The sequence below is a fragment of the Microtus ochrogaster genome, unplaced genomic scaffold (genome assembly GCF_000317375.1).
Source record: "Microtus ochrogaster isolate Prairie Vole_2 unplaced genomic scaffold, MicOch1.0 UNK144, whole genome shotgun sequence".
In the NCBI taxonomy this organism is placed as follows: Eukaryota; Metazoa; Chordata; class Mammalia; order Rodentia; family Cricetidae; genus Microtus; species Microtus ochrogaster.
Genome location: NW_004949242.1, coordinates 40,783 through 46,788, shown reverse-complemented (window position 1 = coordinate 46,788; position 6,006 = coordinate 40,783). Strand labels below are relative to the sequence as shown.

Sequence of the window (6,006 nt, the reverse complement as noted above, 5' to 3'; positions counted from 1 at the left end):
GGTCCCATATTCACACCCAGACTGGCAGAGGTCCTGGCTCAGACCTAGTTTCTCAGAGATTCTAGACTCATGCCTAGACCCACAGGGCTTCTGACTTAGGTCTACTCTCTTGAAGGTCCCAGATTCATGTCCGGACCCTCAGTGGTCTCTGGCTCTGGCTCACTTGCTCAACAGTTACTCCCCTATACCTGTTTTGGTGGAATTCACTGTCTCTAGACCAGGTTACTGGCTCAATCCTTATCTGCCAGTGTCCTGGGATTGGATTGGCTCCTGGCTCCTGCTCCCATGGAGCTTGCTTCTTCAGGCCCACTCTGGCCTAGGTAGCCGTTTCAGTCCACTAGAATATTGAATGCTAAGACAATATTAAAATGCCATAGGTCCCTAGGAGGCTAGGGGAGCTCTGTTAGAGCAGTAATTTAAAGCTACTGCTGGTATTGGACCCACAGAATATAATGCTAACATAATTGGATAAGTTTTAGCTAAAGGTCATAGATCTCAGAATACAAGATGCTTTAACTGTGGAAAATTGGAATATTTAAGGAAAAGTTACTATCGTTCTGCTACAAAGAAGGATACATCTTTGGAGGATAATCAGAATAGAAAACCTCAAAACCACAGGAATTTGTAGATTTTGGAAAGAAAGTCTGGGCTAATGTATGTAGATTAAAGAGAAAAATGCATAGTAATCCTTTATCATTGGGAAACTAGATGAAGGGCTTAGTTCAGGGTCCAGAAACAAACAACACTACCTATCAATTTCCTGCCAGGGATGGAATGACTCATCAAAAGAACTATCAGGGAAATAGAGGCTAAGCATGGAGCTGTAATACATGCTACTTCAGAAAGCTCAGCTTTATAATTGGAAGTAGGTAAACATCTTACATTATCTCCACAAATTCTTTGTTATAAGATAGCTACTGGGCTGAATAGTCCTCTTTCTCACAAAAGAGTAGGAATATGTTTGGGAAGAATCAGTTTAACGTCTCAAGGATTTATTGTAAGCCCAACAACTATAGATGAATGTTACCAGGGAGAAATTAAAATTATGGATTATGTGAAAAGGGCACTTCAAATAGAAGCTGGTGATATATTGATTAATTATTATTACCCCTATATTTAAAAGGCAAGCAGCTGCACTAAGTAGGAGAGGAGGTTTTGGAAGCACTAGGAAAAAGGTATTTTGGCAAATGGTGATCAGTGATGAAATGCTGAAATTAAAAATAAAATTAAATGGGAATGAAAGTGAAGGATTATTGGAATCTAGTGCTAATGTATCTCTAATTTCTCAAGGATCCTGACATCCAAATGAATATTGCAAGAAGTCTATACTCAATTTGTATGCATTGGAACCTTATCACAGGTAAAAGAGTGTCGAATGTTTTAAATGCACAGGGCTTGAGGGACATATAGGAATGTTAAAGCCTTATGTGTCTGATATATCAATGAATTTAAGGGGGAAGAAATTTGTTACAACAATGAGGAACTTATATTAATATTCCTACAATTTCAAAATCCACTCCTAAAATAATGTTTAAAATGGGGTATGTTTCCGGAAAATGTCTTGGAAAAAATTGTCAGAAAAAATGCCAGGCTGTACAGATTGTCCAACAGCAGAACAAAATGAGGAACTGACTATCCAGATTTGGAGTAAGGGCTACTATTACCAATAATCCAACTGCTTTCCCTTTAAAAGGTTGACTAGTAAGCCTGTATGGGTGGAGCAGTGATCCTTTGCTAAAATAAAAATTGCAGGCACTTGAGCATCTGGTATAGGAACTGGTAGAAGCTAAGCACATTGAGTCAACTACAAGTTCTTGGAATTCTTCAGTATTTGTAATAAAAAAGAAATCTACAAAATGGAGAATGTTGACTGATTTGGGGACTATTAATAAGATAATTAAACCTAAGGGATCCTTACAGTCTGGAATTCCTATAACTTCTTTATTACCTAAAGATTGGCCAATTAGACTAATTAATTTACAATATTGCATCTTTCTATTCCCTTACAAGGACAAGATAGAGAAAAATTTGCTGTTATACTTCTTATTACAACATGACCCAGTCAGCAAAAAAGATATCATTGGAATGCCCTCCCATATGGAATTCTAAATAAATAACCCAAATCTTTATCAATATTTTGTAAATCAACATGGAAGTGGAATATAAACAAGATTTCCTCAATCTATTGTATATCATTATATGGTTGATATGTTGCTGACTGTTTCTAATACAGATATATTAAAAAAATTATTTAATGTGGTACAGAAAATTTTACCTTGCTGGGGATTACAGAAAAATACAAAGAGAAGATTCTCTTAATTATTTAGAGATTAAAACTGAATAGACTGAGAATTCAACCACAAAAGATAGATTAGAAAAGATAGATCACATGCTCTTAATGATTTTCTAAAATTATTGTGTAATATTAAGCTAGTTGCAGCCTACTATTGGATTATCTACCAAAGAGCTGAATAATTTGTTTCAAATTTTCCAATGTGAATCATATTTAAATAGTCTAAGACATTTAATAGCTGAGGCTGAAATGGAATTAACCCAGATAGAACCAAAACTACAAATGCCTTTGTGGATCAATAAGATCTCACAACCGAATATATTTTAGTAATTTACTTTCCAATCATTTTCCTGCTGGACTCATCATCCAAAGAGAGGGTAATATTTTGGAGTGGATTTTCTTAGTTCACAAACAGAGTTAAAATTAAAGAATTATAAAGAGAAAGTTTCTAATCTAATCATAAGGAAGCATAAGACTTCATCGACTGTCATGTGTGGATCCAGTAGAGATTGTTGTATCCTATACTAATGCTAAATTTCTGCAATTGTGTGTTATTAATGATGATTGGCAAAAAGCTTGTATTAGTTTCTTAGGAGAAATTAACAACAATTCCCCCAAAAGTAGGCAGGTTGTTTACCAAAAGAAAGGAATGGATTTTTCCCTGCATAGTGAAAAGGACATCTATTTCTGGGGCTCTTACATTTTGTACAGATGTAAATAAATTGAGAATGATTGGTTATAATGCAGGGAACATCAGGAAAGCAACCCAAAGTCCATGTAATTCAGTTCCAAAATCAGAGTTGTTTGCCATCTTGATGGTTTTGTTAGACTTTAATGAATATCTCAATATAATGGCTGAACCTTAATATGCAGAAATGTTGGTATTGTATATAGAAACTGCTGAACTTGCTCTGATAATTCAGAATTGACTTTGATATTCATGCAACTAAAAGAGGCAATGCAAGAAAGAAGTTGTCCCCTTTATATTACCCAAATGCTATCTCATACTGGGTTTCTTGCAACATTAACAAATGAAAATGAAGCAATTGATCAACTATTGATAGGAAATGTGTTTGAAGTTTCAGAATTACATAATGATCATCATGTTAATGGTAAGAACTTAAAGAAAAGATTTTCCATTACTTGACAATAAGCTAAGGAAATTAGAAAAAAATACTATACTGCTTATTCTTTCACCTGAAGGAACTAATCCTAACGGTACACAAAGGAATGAAATTTGGTAAAAGGATGTATTTCATTTAGCAGAATTTGGAAAATTAAAGCACATTTGTCATACTATTGATATATACTCTGGATTTCAATGGGCATCTGCCTTAAGCCTTGCAAAGGCTGTTTCTATAATTAAAAATTTATTAGAAACAATGGCTATGATGGGCATATTGATACAAATTAAAACTAATAATTCCCCAGCTTATGTCTCCTCTAATATGAAACAAATTTTTACATATTACAACATAAAACACATTACAAGGATATCCTATAATCTTATTGGAGAAGCAATTGTAGTAAGATCTAATTGCACTCTAAAGGAGATGTTTGTTAAACAGAAGGGGGAATATGAGTACCCAGAGGGCATACTGCAAAATTCTTTATTAACCATAAATTTTTTAAATGCTATAAATCTGGAGCAACTGCTGAAAAATGGCATTGGACCATAGAAAAAATGCTGAATTAAGTTGACCTGTGTACTGTAAGGACTGTAAGGAGAATTCTTACAGAGCTACAACTGACTTGCCTTCTGAGTGTTTTCTCCTAGCCTTCTTTGATCTGTCTTTTGTGATTGCTATCCTATTTGGTACCTCTGTTTGAAGTGTTACCTTAAAATTCACTAGGGATTCAAAGTCTATGTAAACTTGGTTTTGGAAAAACTGGTGGTATTCATAGTAGAGAATTTACATTTTGCATTGTCCCTTTGAGAGACTCAGATATATTTAGGAGACTGTAAATGAACTTGCTAAAACTTGAATGTAGTTAATAATAATTGGATTAAAAATATAAAAAGTCTCAAGCTAACAGAGAGCATCTGTCTGCGAGAGGCTGCAGACGGAAAGGCTAAAATCATTTTTAGAGGGACTCTGCATTCTTTCAATGGACCCATGTGAACCCACACCCATTCCACAACAATTTACATACTTGAATTAGAATTTAAACTTTTTTATTCCTATTCCAGATGAAAGTGTATCTGGACACAATGGACTAATGATTCATAAGAATGAATGGCCCAAAAGAGGGAAAACACAGAGAAAATATGGAAGTGATGTTCATCAGACACCAGTTGTGACCATACCAAAAAGCAAGACAGCCTGTAAGATGGAGGATAATGTACAAAACCAAAAAAGGAAAACATCAATGCAAGGATATTCTGTGTGGCTCTGGACTCAGGGGAGGTTCTGCTGGAACCATGCAAGCAATGGATGTGTTGAACCCCCTGCTTGTGTTTGTACAGGATGACAATCGTGAAGTCACTGGACCAGATGATGAGCAAAGAAAAAAGGACTTCAGGGAACACTACCAATGTTGCAAAGAGTAAGTCACTTTCATTGTACAGTACAAGACAGCAGTATCCAAAATCTCGTGTTCTTGTCATGTTTTTGTCAGTCTTTTTAATAAATGTGTAGATAAAGAAAACGAATTGCATGAATGTATAGAATACCCAGAGTAGGGAAATGAAGCAACCAATATACTTGGCAACTTTGAATTTATGATCCTTCCAACAAGATTCTCTGGGACTGATGACCATTGCCTGGAATACACTCAAGAGGCAGGAGGTTCCAATGGACAAACTCCTGCCAACTCTTTGAATGTATAAAATTAGTCTACATCCAAAATCATTCAATAACTGCTTCAACAGAAAAGAAGTTAATGTGTGGGGCAATCCTAAAGAGAGAATGATCAAGACATTGGCTGTTAATAGATTGATAAGGATCAGATCTGTGGGTTTTAATGAACACTCTCTGTAGTAAAGGACTATATAATAGAATATAAAAGAGAAATTCCTGAGAATTCCAATTGTTGTTTGTGATAAGAAAACTAGTCCAACTATGAGTCGCTCTACATGCATCTTGTGATTCAACATAATTTCCTTTAGATTATGGACAAGTTGTTTGTCTTGGCAGAATGAATAAAGCAAATACTTGTAGCTTTGCTGTGGAAGAGGAAACCTTTAATTCTAAGAGTCTTAAACAGAGTATCTTTTTACTGCAATAGTTGATGGCTAGCCAGGACAACATAAAACGACTTCATTCTAAAATTATGATAGTAGTTACTTTCCATATAGGTTATTCTACAATTGTTTCATACTTCAAAATGAATGTATTAACAGAATAATATCCATTAATTTTCATAGAAAATGTAGCATTTTGGACAATATGATGTTGACCTGCAAGAAACAAGGCAAAATGACAACCCATACAATGAAACACAATTCCAGAACTTACTGATATTGAATAAACATTATATAAGAAAAGATAACTTCAATAATGAGCACAAGACTTAAATACATCTATTCTTAATCTATAGCTTATATAAATTAAAATATAAGTAATAAGAAATGCATATTATCATTAAGAATAAATTTATGGTCCTGTGTCAGAGCAAAAGTTTTTCCGTCTTGTCTCAACAAGATCCATATTTGGTTTACCTTAAACTCATCCTCATTTGCTTACCCCCTCCCTGCCAAATCTTGTGAGAAA

The 6,006-nt window shown here is 34.7% G+C and overlaps 1 pseudogene; it reads right to left on the bottom strand.

The window, feature by feature from the left end:
* Positions 1-4,510: 4,510 nt before the first annotated feature.
* Positions 4,511-5,375, bottom strand: LOC101985803 (annotated as a pseudogene).
* Between the last annotated feature and the right edge of the window lie 631 nt (positions 5,376-6,006).